This window comes from Amblyomma mixtum, chromosome 4 (assembly GCF_055824585.1).
Source record: "Amblyomma mixtum isolate Tamu chromosome 4, ASM5582458v1, whole genome shotgun sequence".
Lineage (NCBI taxonomy): Eukaryota > Metazoa > Arthropoda > Arachnida > Ixodida > Ixodidae > Amblyomma > Amblyomma mixtum.
Window position 1 is genome coordinate 64,998,773 of NC_143015.1, and position 12,430 is coordinate 65,011,202.

The 12,430-nt window shown below is 48.6% G+C and overlaps 1 long non-coding RNA gene across 1 annotated transcript in view; it reads right to left on the reverse strand.

Annotated features, from left to right (window-relative positions):
- LOC149346642 (uncharacterized) overlaps positions 1-12,430 on the reverse strand; it is a 176,057-nt gene that overhangs the window by 33,032 nt on the left and 130,595 nt on the right. The window contains exon 3 of the long non-coding RNA XR_016292438.1: positions 2,969-3,581. This is a non-coding gene — a long non-coding RNA (uncharacterized LOC149346642). The remainder of the gene's footprint in view (positions 1-2,968; positions 3,582-12,430) is intronic.

A 12,430-nucleotide genomic window follows, 5' to 3' on the forward strand; every position in this document is an offset into this window, starting at 1 on the left:
CCTGCCCCGACTTGGGACTGAGCGCGATCGCAGCGACAGCTCAATAGTGGTGGGCACGAATCTCGGCTGCAGCGGCCACGTTTCGACGAAAGCGAAATCCAAAACCCTTCTCAGTGCTGAGCGCTGTCAGTGCGCGTCAAATAATTTGAACCGTTCGAAATAAATTCACAACCCTCCACACCACGACGTCTTAGCCCGACAGCTTGTCCTCTTCAAGCCCATTTCTCTTTGCCTCGTTTAATGTCTTCCTTTTGTGCCTTCCCTCACGGAACGGTTCGGGTGCCCACCGGGAGGTGAAACAGTTACTGCGTCTTTTCTTTCCTCAGAAAACATTTTTACCTAACGCAAGCTCAAAACAAGCGTCGCCGCTTCTTGGATGCGCTGACGCAAGCTTCTTTGCTCACAAACATGAAGAGGGTATACAGCAGTACAGATACCTTCATGTAGGCTAGTCACTACGGGAATTACATGATATACGAACAGCACTACAAAGACAGCACCCTGAAGAAGTGCACAAGTGTCCACGTCAGGACTTCCTGGTGCTTCGTCCTTCAAGAAGCATGGACACGCAGCACAGCATGGCACGGAGACACAGAAGTCCCCGGTGTGAAACAAGCTTACTGTCCCAACTGTCCGGAGATAGGGCAGGCGCAGAAGAAGCAGCACTACTTTACCTCCCCCTATTCTCCACTCCATTACCTTTCCACCTAGAGTCACCATCATCATCAGCCTAACTTCAGGACAAAGGTCTATGCCATATGCATCCAATTAACCATGTCCTGTGCTATCTGTGGCCCCTTTATTCCTGCAAGCTCCATAATTTCTTCCGGCTACCTATAGGTCATTCTTTCATTGCCCTGGTACGTCTGCCTTCTCTTGAAATCCACTCCGTTACCCTTAAGGAGCCATCGGTTATCTCAATCAGCTTCGCATTCCATGCCCATTTCTTCTTCTTGATTTCGACTAGGATGTCGTTACACCGGTCTTCTTCCCTGACCCACTCTGCCCTTTTCCTATGCACCTGGAGCGCTTTGTTTCACCCGGACTCTGCTGATCACCAACGGGCCACAGCGGGGGAATAGTAAAACAGTATAGATGCTGTCCTCATTTTATGTGTCCGTCTCCTGTTGTTCGTTATGTGTTTACACTATTAGTTTCGAGACGTGATAAACAGTTGCCTGGCGAATTTGTTATAGCTGAGTACAACTCAAGAATGAAGCTGTAAACACCTCACAAAGGAGGACTGCCAGCCAATGGCGCCAATCGATTGTTATGATGTAGTGGTTAATCTCGTAGCGTGAAATTGCAGATGACTGGCCGCTCTCCAGGAACACGGGAGTAACCGTCACGATAATCGGTCGACGCCATTGGCTATAGAGGGCCTCCTTGAGAGCTAGTTGCCGCTGCGTTCTTGAGTTGTATCCGATTATAGTGAGTGACTGCGCTGCCAAAGTTGACCTGGAGAGGTAACTTGGGAGTTTTGAAAACGGGACCCGCTGAAACCGCGCGGCCGAGGTTACCTTTTAACCTACGACTGCAACAACTACTGTGGTGATCGCCATGTTGCTACCGCCAGAAGTGGTGACCCGTGACAGGTTCGTGTCTGGCCTACGCGTCGACAACCCCCCGCAGCTGCTCTTCGAGGCGCATGACCTGACACTAGAGGTACATATAGTAGAGAAGATGACAGTCGAGGTTAGAATAGAACGGGGTATGGACAGAATTTGCTGTCAATTTTTTCCGGACGGTCGGGTAACCGGACCAAGAGATACAAAAACATAACGCACTAAAAACACACTCCACGCGTGTAGTATAGAGTTATCTAGTAGCAGAAGTGCTATACAGTAGGTGTCCTTCAATCCACTTTTGCGAGCGGTAGATGCGTGTAAGCATCCCATTTCTCGTTAAACCATCGCCGCTCATCATAACTAAGCACATATGTGCACCATTATAGTACATGCAGTCGCAAGGCAATGGCAGCCTTGAGGTCTGAACATACGCCTCGAATACAGGACTCCCGGTGTTCGAAACCCAGTGTCACCACGTAACAACGGTTTTCCAATAGATACCAGCTTTCCCTCTTTCCCTTAACCAGGTTCTCGGCTGCTCTGGGATGAAATGCCTGGAAAATGGGTCTTTGACCCCAGCTCGTGCAGTCCGGAAACACCCTAGCCATGGCGCTTTTTTGGCCACAACTCACCTTGCGCTAATAAAATCAAATCATCTTTAGCACACGTAATCAGCTGTTAGATGCGCGTGAAAGGCCACCAAAACAAGAAGTCGAGGGCGGCGAGCCCACTCAAGCGGCTATACGGCTTTTCGATGATGATCATGCACGAAGTTGTCAGCTCGGTATCCTGTCGCGGACGCCACTTTCCACTGGCGGCGAAAAACCAATAAATCACCCATGGATACGGCGATTTAGATGCGCGGTAAAGGACCGCAGCTGGATCTCAAAGCTGATCCCCAGCAAGCCTTAGCCGTTCAACTCCTCTTCCAGCGGCTACTACTACTTAGTTCAGGAGTCGATTTCGGACATGGAGGGGGACAAAAAAAGTCAGTGGCAAAGAGGTTAGCAAAGCATAATGCCGGATTGGCTTGCCTATAGTGGGGATCAGAATAAAAAACATGAGAGCGAAGGTAAGCCAGAGAAAAAAGTTCGTTCCGTGGAGTTCATGGCCCGTGAACACGGATGCTATTGGCGAATGAAAACAAACAAGCAAAAACTACGCCGATACAGTTTGTCTAGAGACGGCTGCCGCTCAAGTATCGGACTTTTGAAAAGTCGCAGCGCTTTCGGACGCAAAAATGCGCACTAAAAAGCACATGGGGTTTCTATGTACATCTACATGGGACTGGGTCTTTATCCCGTCCAGTCTTCTAAAGCCATCACCTACGATAACCCGGCAGTTCCAACACGAATACAAGACTAGTAAAGTAATCAAAACAAGAAGTAAACAAAACTAACCTCAACAGCTGACGTCACGCGTTGTCGGCGGCGATCACGTGTAGACGTTGACGATCAGCAGGTAGCATTCTTGCAGAGTGTCGAGCGACGATCGCAAACTCGGCTCGCTGCGAGTCCACGGCATTGGTCCCAAGCGGCCGCACTCCAGACGCTGCTGCTGCCCCTCCGGGAGGTGGCGGTCATGCTAACTGGCCGCGGTCGTCCAGACCGGCGCCACCGCTCTGCCAGAAACAGCCGGTGCTTCCCGCTGATCTCGCCGGTTGACCGGAGCCGCAGCCGTGCATCGGGACTCAGCGCTAGCGGGGGAGCCATGGGCGTCCGTTGCCATGGCGACGGGGGCGCGCCTCCCCGGCGCCGCCCCGTGGGACGTTCCCGAAACAGGTGGCCTCCTCTTCTCCCTCTGCTCCCGTGATTTTCTCTTCCCTTCGCTCCTTTATCCTCGCTTCCCGCGCACTACTTTTCCCCTCGCCTTCCTCTTTGTCCCTTCAGAATTTACGCTCCAACGTGGCTGGCGGAGTTCAACACCTGTAGTCGACGACGCGCCGTCGGAGTGTGCTCGGCCGTGCTCTTCCCGGTGCCGGCAGAGTAAGGAAGCAAGGGACAGGCGTGCACCCTGCGTCAAGGGACGAAGATAAGGGGCAAGGGAAGATAACAAAAGTTTTGTTGTTGGATAGAATTCAAGATACAAAGCGCACACATAGCATTCCAAGGGATAAACGGCCGAATAAAATTTCGGAAATGTTTGTTCGAAACGGAAAACAAGCGGCTGTAGTCCAATACAACTCAAGAACAAAGCGGCTATTCCGCATCAAAGGAGCCCCTACCAGCAAATGGCGTCGGCAGATTCTCATGATCCTGCTAAGGTGACAATGCCGGAGCAAGGCTACAATGCAGGAAGGGGCCTATCCCTGAACATGGAGTGAGGGGACTGTCCCCTTTCATCTGCCACTCCCTGCATTGTCACATTAACAAGCTTATGAGGACCGGCCGACGCCGTTGGCTGCAAGGGGGTCCTGTGACGAGGAAAACTCGCTCCGTTCTTGAGTTGCATCCGACTACAGCCACTCTTTGCTGACGTAGTTATAATGGCCAGCCGCAGATACAAGACATAATGATATGCTCACGAAACAGCCTTTCAAATGAAAACCTACTGATCACGGTTGCATACTGGTGCCTTTTCGACGAACTGTTAAATGCGATGGCAGTTTTTGAGCTTCGAGTGGTAAAGTTAATTTTTTATTAAAAACTTTCAGTGAAAACTATTTCTTCACTGAAAGCTATTTCTTGCATGCAGCGGTGGCAGTGGATAAGAAATGGCGACCAAAATATATCGATTCAAGCACCAATATTTCTGCCAGTCTTGCATCACTTCGATTCATATGTGTTTACAGTGGCGAGCCAGGAGCTGAGGTGAGACTAGGAAATCTGCTGAGCTATAGGCGCGGAAGGAAACTAACTGCATATGTAACTGGAATAGAACTAACTTGATATCAGCCGGAGATACTTGCGCTGGGAAATGCATGTTCCCTATCTTATGAATGATCGTGCTGACTGCTGAAAGACTTCAAGGTGTCATTCAGAGATCACACGGTTATGAACTCCATGCGATAGGCAAATGGGCGATGAATTCAGCGATTGCAAGTGCGAATGCGTAAGCATATCAGTGTCAGTAGTCAAACGCTAGGCGGCGCACCGTCCAACTAAGACGAAAAGCCTAGAACGATCACTAGTGACAGCCTTGTAAGATAACGAGTGGCAGAACGTATGGTGAGCCATTGCAAGCAAGACTACACTTACACCGCGCATAGCCAGCGGTTAATGAAGACACCAAGGACAGAGTATACAAACGTGACAGCGTATTCCCGGTGAGTTGGAAACTTGAGCTCTCCAATCAAAGCGACTTTGCGAGTGAGCAGACCAAACATTCTCGTGTCGCCACCGCAATAACCCGCAGCCCGCCGGCGAACCCCGGCGCACACACGAAAGCGTCTTCGCAAAGGGACGAGCGGGGAGCCGTCTAATAAAGGAGGATTAGCTCCGAAATCCCCGCTCTAATCCCCGGACGAAAGACGGCGGTTTCTGCCTTCCCGCAGCCAGACACACATGTGGACTACATACGCGGCCGACGGATAGAAGAAGAGGGTGAGGGAATAGAGGAAGAGGGAAAAGGAGATTTAAAGCTCCCTGTCGTCTTCGAAAGAAGCTTCGAGAGCCCAGGTTTCCATGCGGGCCCTCTGTATGCTACGTACTACGCGTTATAACGAAGCTATACAGAAGTGGGATGCGAATAACAAACTTTCGGCGACCTGTAAGGAGGCGCTGGACGGGTGGAGTGGAGGGGGGGGGGGGGAGGGGGATTTGCATTCGATTGCGCAGTCCCGGTGCAGTGCCCAAGGAAATGGGGAATTCCGTAGGTAAATTTGCGCAAGGCCTACGATGCAGGCAGGCAAGCGGGCAGGCCCGCGAGGCGGATTGCGTCAGGTCTTTGCGCTGTGTGCAGAGCAAACTCGACGCGAAGTTTGAGCACATCGTGTACGGTGGGTGCGAGAAGTGAAGGAAGAGAGGGGAGATGGAAAGCTGTTGTGCAGAATGCGTTAGAAGGAGTCCGGAACCTTTTATGTCTGCTGCATCGGGGCGCCGGGTAAACAGTGTGTGTACGTGAGCCCTGCGTGCGTTGCACGACAAAGCTTACCTCCATTCTGTTTGAACTTATGTCGCATCTTGGCCTGAGACCCGGGAAGTGCCTTACGGCCAACATTAAGGCGATGACTGCGCCTCGGGGCGCGGACTCTCTTGTGTACCGGAGAAGTCAAAACAAGCCCAACACTTTTGGACAAAAATTTTGAATATTGGAAAATTGCAAGGTACTGTTGGGTAAATATTGAAGGTAATGAATGGTCTATTCTTCCAATGTGTAGCAAAATTTTCTTTAAAGTTTTTACATCACCCACGTGTCGAGCAGTTTCAGTTTCAGTTTATTTCCCACAACAAGTACAGGGCATGTACGAGGTGTGGCGAGGGTGACGGGATAAAAGATGCGTCAAGGGCAGCTTGACTGGCCCCGTCTCCCCGAACAACATGGCAGCAAGCACGACAGTTCAGAAGGGCATAAAATATATATGATGGGAAGAATAACAAGGAACAAATGGAAAAAAAAAATATACGAACAAGATAAGTGCAAAAACAGTGAATGAGTGCATTAGTTAAAAAATACAATCACATCTTACAGTACAGGTTAGTTAATAATGTCGAATAATTTTTTCTTGGTTAGAATCCGCAGCTGCTCTTCCGTTAGCTTATATTTGTTAAGTGTACTAGGCAGCCTGTTTCGAAGCATCTGGAGACCGTAGTTAGTACGTGATCGCGGAACGTGCCAATGTTCATGGTGGCGGGTGGAGCGAGATGATATGTTAATCTGCAAGTTTGCAACGGCTCGTAATGTTGTTATATTTTTATGGATTACAGATTTCAAAGCTGCCATCAACTGGCGCTCATAAAGCGTAGAAATTTTACTAATCTGAAGACTGGCATCAGTTAAGACTGGCATAAAACTTGCATAAAAAAATCAATGGCGGACGCCTTTGACGATAATAAAAATGTTAATGCTAAAAAAATTACAAGCATGCGGACGGGAGATCTGCGGATACATTGATTGTTATAGTGAAAGCTTACAGTATGCAAAAAAATTGCTTTCATAAACTCTTTAGCGTTCAGAAATGATTTTGTCCAGAATTGATGGGAATATAGAAGGATATATAGGAGAACATTGGGCATATAGGAGTATAGAGACGCTGTGCAGGCCGCTTTCTGAGCATCAGTCGACGTCCTATCAGGTCATATGCAAAAACCCCCGTGCTCCCCTTGTAGCTAGTGGGAATGCCTGCTATGAAGGAAGCGAATTGTGTAAGGATTCGCTGTGCTATAAATTCTATTACCCCCCTGTGATTACCCGTGACCTCACCGACCGGAGCTCCGGTATCACATGAGATACAGTAGACATAAAGACTCTGCAAAAAGAGATAAATAATAACGGCAACAAGTTTGGCACATGACAGCCCTAGATGTATATAGGTCGCTGTCAGTTTACGTCAACCGCTAGTAAACTGGACCGTCACGGGCACGTGCTACAAAATCTAAAAAAACCTGTAGCCAAGGAAAGTTCAGAACAGTTGTAAAAGGGGATTTTTATAATTGTATGATAATTATTCAATTGAATAAATTTATTGTATTGGAGAATGGAAGCGTCTACAAAGCGAACATGGCCAGATGGATATAGCATAAACTGGTCGCATTCTCTGGCTTCAGAAATCGGTAAACTACGCTACGGCCACTTCGCAGGCTCAGGTGGGTCCCCGTGGAAGTGGATCACGTGACTCTAATTCTATGTATTGCGTAAAAAGCTCCCACCGCATTTGAGTAAAATACGTTTCTGCTTTCGATCGCTTTAACATGACTGGTCTGTAATTAGGCCCCAGTTTCCTGCAGCATTCTACAACGTTTTGAGAACATTCCTGCTGCATTCATTTTTGGGCGACAACTGTTGTTGCAGTGGCGAATGCATATCAGCCGAGGTGACGTAACGGGAAATTCATGTTAGTCAGCGAGCAGGGAAAGATCAACAATCTAACCGATTCAACTACCCTGACATTTCCCTAGTGTCAAAGAGCCATAGCTTCTATGGGTAATGTACGACTGGATCAATACGTCGTCGGGCCGGTTACTAGAGCGAGTACGGGCCCTCGCTCAGGAATGTTGGGGAAAAACCACAATGACGCACATCTGCTATACTAGGGAAAACTACGTACAGCACAGGGAATAAGGATAACAAAGCCAATATGTAATGGCGAACATACTGTGCTGGGTACAGCTGTACACGACTATAGTATCACGCAAACATAAAAAGAAAAACGGAGTTGGCAGGAAAAACTCATGGCCAGCAATCGCTCATTGAACACAATAGTTAACGAAATAAATATTTTAATACTTCACACTAAAGAATTGGTCAGACGCATCAAAGTTCTTGCGCTTATATTTTTGTCTGTTATTAGCTTCTTTTTAGGCAATAAATAAAGCTTTAATCACGGACTGTTTACTCGTCGAGAAGGAATAGTGTGTGCGTGTGGCGGTAAGGATACATGTGGTAGCAGCTCCACTGCACACTCGAATGGTGTTCGACTATATGCAAGGAATTTCCCCACGCTACCTGCTTTGCGTATGAATAAACGACACCATCGATCGTGCAGGAGGCAACGCTTCTGGCCCAGGCCGCCTCTTCCGTTATCCGGAACAAACGAGAGACCTCGATTCGTAATAAAGATAGCTTTCTCTTTTTCCCAATTTAACATTTCCAAACGACCTCTTCGAGCTCCTAGAGCGCGAAATTGCCAATTTCCACTGTCTAAGAGACAGAGAAAGAGAGAAAAAAAAAATAGAATGATACTGATTCCACCCACTTTGAAGTCTTTTCCTTTTTTTTCGTTTCTTTCCCCAATTCTGAACCACCGCGCGCGCACAAAAAAAAAAAATGAATACGAGGAGATCGAGAAAGGAAATGCGTGGGGCAAATTGAAATGTAGCTGATCGGGAGACAACGAATCTCACCGCGAGCGAGTTCGGCGAATTCAATCCAGAACTTCGCCTCCCGCGCTCGGTCGCCTCCCGTTATCTCTACAGGTGCACTTAGCCCCTGATTTCTCTTCTTTTCTTTACTTTTTCTCAATCTGTGCAGCGGTTCGAAGAGAAATAAGCGCGCTGGCGAGGCCTTTGCTTTAAATTTTCACGGGGCACGAGTGGCCCTTCGGTTCAGAACAAATCTCGGTCTGAGTGCCATTTGTCTTGTAATGAACTGGACTAACCAACAATGTCGACTCCAAACTCTCCTATCATATCCATGTATAGAAATAAAAAAAAACTCAGCAAGCACCTAACTTGAAGTAGGTTAGGGAAAAATAAACCCAGTTAATGATGTCCTCGGTGACGTCTATAGTGGGATACAACTCAAGAACGCAGCGGCTTTTCCCCGTCAAAGGACCCCCTTCCAGCCAATGGCGTCGGCCGCTTCTCATGAGCCTTTTAGCATTACAATGTACAGAGCGACACGATAACGCAGACAGGGAACTATCCGGGATCACGGATGAAAAGTACTATCCCGTTTCACCTGCCACTCCCTGCATTGTCACCCTAGCAGGCTCATGAGGATCGGCCGACGCCATTGGCTGGAAGGGGGTCCTTTGACGGGGAAAAGCCGCTTCTTTCTTGAACTGTATCCGACTATAGGAGAGTAAAGGGACCTCGACGTAGGGATGTGTAATGCTTAGAAAATACAACCGAAGGTTCTTTAGTGTAAAAGAGTGGATTCCAAAGGTAGGAAGGTGATTTAGTTTATTTAGTTAAGCGACTCAGGCTGTGAGGGACGCCGTAGTGAAGGGCTCCGGAAATTTCGACCACCTGGGGTTCTTTAGCGTGCGCTGATATCGCACAGTACATGGGCCTCTAGAATTTCGCCTCCATCGAAATTCGGCCGCCGTGGCCGGGATCGAACCTGCGTCTTTCGGGTCAGCAGCCGAGCGCCGTAACCACTGAGCCACCGCGGCGGCGGGTCAAAGGTAGGAAGAGTGAAGGCCAATAGACAGGACGGCAGGTAGCCAGGACGGTATACAGAGTGAGAATTGTGGGTTTGGAGCAGCCTTCGCCGGTCCAGGACAGGGATAATGGGGACCAATGGCGGGGGTTCTTGTGCTGCAGTGGTCATAACCCATGTCATAACCAGAGCTGAAGACGATGATGATTAAAATTGAGCATACCATGATTCAAGGGTCTATGAGTATGACTGCTTTAACCTCGCACAGGAGCAGCAGCCAGTTCTGAAGCGGTGAGGCCTGGTTAGAATAGCCTGGTTCCATATGCACCGGCAGCGCCGTCGACGACGTGGATTAGGATGCAGATTCCGCGCAGTGACACTGTGCTGTTGATCATAATGTATACGGTCGCTTTCACGACCGATATAACAACGGACGAGCTGCAACTCACACGGCAGCGAGGCTTACATCCAAGGAACCATGCATCTAAATCCGGCGCTCCGAATGGTTAAATTCTCGGAGGTTAGCGACGGTCGCACCACTTGCGGCAGATAGACGAAATTTCAGAATAAACGGTCGTTTTTAGCCTCCGCTCAAGGGCCTTCGGCATTCAAATTCAGCGACAGAACACCATACGCACTCAGCCACCGTTAACATTGAATTACCAGGTGATGAGCGTGAAGTAATGCGGTACATCAGTCTAGCACTAAGATCTGTACTGCCTCCAGTATAGCTTTAGACACTGCGGACAAGCTGAAGTAGGCGTGAATGGACTGGTTACCACATTCTAACAACAAAGAGGCTGCTATAGTCACTAAAAATGCTAACGTTTTATTAATCAGAAAAAGACCGCCGAAATTAAATACAGGTGTCGCCATCACCGGCCGATTTCGCAACTAAACTGCGGTGCGTTGACACAGCTTTCTTGCACGGATATTCAGCCATTGATTGCAAGATGGTGATCGCGCGTCAACACAGCGAGAAAGAGCCATAGAATCACATTTTTTCCAAGAACAATTATTCGTTGGCGTTGTCATCAGAGTCCCTAGGAGCCGATAACAAAGAAAAATAAAACAGCACTGGCGCGGAAGACTGCGGCCAGGTGGAGGTTTCGGAACGGCATTCCAAGCGTACTACATTGACGAATAACAGTGAAATAAATAAAGCGTTCACTTTGCAAAGAGAGAAATAAAAATCCCAGACGGCAAGAATTCGAACGAAAACACAGCGGGGTGTTGTGGGAATACGCTCGTTCCCGGGATTGGTTGAATAGGAGCTGTGTCGGCTTCTACGCAGGTACGCGGCTTGGGTAAGACAGGGCCTAGCCGAACGCTCCGCCTATTGAAAAACGAAAGCAACTGTTCAGCGGTGATGCTGGGCGGAAATTGCTGCCATGTCTGCAGACGGTGAGAGCTCGGCAAGGAAAGAAAAAAAAAGTTCACGGGATAGGAGCCGCAGCGTCACGCCCGTGTATAATGAGAAAGCTTGCATAAGGGAACCAAAAACAAGCGTTAACTGAACTGTCGCAAACGGGTTCCCACTCGTGTGGGCGCGCAGTAGTCCGGCGTTTCGAAGATTGGCCGTTGAACTCCTTTTGGCCGCAGTAACCTCCTAGATTTGCCGCCGTTAACTCGTAAGGCTCATTTTAAAGGAAGAAGACTCAGCAGTCGCTTTCCTTCTCCATTAAGTAACATTGGTTATCAGGAAATCTAAGGGCGCAACTAGTAATTGTCTCACTTCTAGGTGGATGCCTCAACAGCGCCGTAAGGGAAAGGAGGAAGGTGGGAATGGAACAAGAAAGAGAGAAAGAAGTGCCCTAGTGGAGGTCTCCGGAATAATTTCGACCACCTGGGGTTCTTCAACGTGCGCTGACATCGCACAGCACACGGGCGTCTTTTGAGTTCCGCCTCCACCGAAACGCGGCCGCCGCGGCCGGTATTGTGCCCGTGTCCTCGGGCCACGCAGCCGAGCGCGCTAACCACTTCGTCACCGCGTTGGGTCCCCAAATAAGCGAGAAATTTCCTTTTGGAAAGCCCACTGGGTCATCATTTTTTCCTCGAAAAGAAATTTCACGGAAGTTGGAAGGCTCTCGCTTAATTCCGCCTTGCTATAAAGCTAACGACTAGTAAGATTGCTAAGCGATAGCAATGTGCCAGAGTTGTTTCACGCAACCGCAGAACTGGAAGGATAATTATAGAGTGTGGTTTCATGGCAGTGGATCAGGGTATCGTGTGAGTACGCGACCTTGTGACGCCAGAGTAAATAAAACGCTGAACGTCGTGAAAACGGCCAACTTCACTTGCTTGTTTGTTTTACTTTAGTTTACTAGCACTCCCGACCCTTGAAAGGGCAGTTACAGTAGTGGACTCACATCTAAACAAAATACAACGCAGAGAGGACACACAATTTAGCGACATATTACACCAGAACAAGACACGGTACCTACAATAGTGGTATTATCGAAACAGATAGCGCCAGTGATGTTCCAGCCGGGGAAGTTTCGCTTCTTCAGTGAGTTTTAGAGGTGATAAGTGGGGCATAGAGAATTTCATGGCTTTTCAAAGAATTTTAAGAACATGAAATCTTTCGTTTTTCGAAAGTGCTATGCAGGGAAAAAGATCCACAAATAGGGATTTCTAGGTCTCATTAACGGAATTTTTGGCTACCGCGTGGAACGTTACAGGTTAGAACCGTAAAATAGATTCTGCGAATGGGAATACTGTACTAAGTAGTCTAAGACAGCAAGCGAAGAACAGAAAAAACGCCCCTGGAACCGTCAAACCGGCCTTGCGCGGTCACTGACCGTGCTTACGCTCCGCAGAGTTCATTCGCCTCAATCGGGAGTTTTAACGAAGCAGCCGCGCAGCAATAATGATGTGCCATC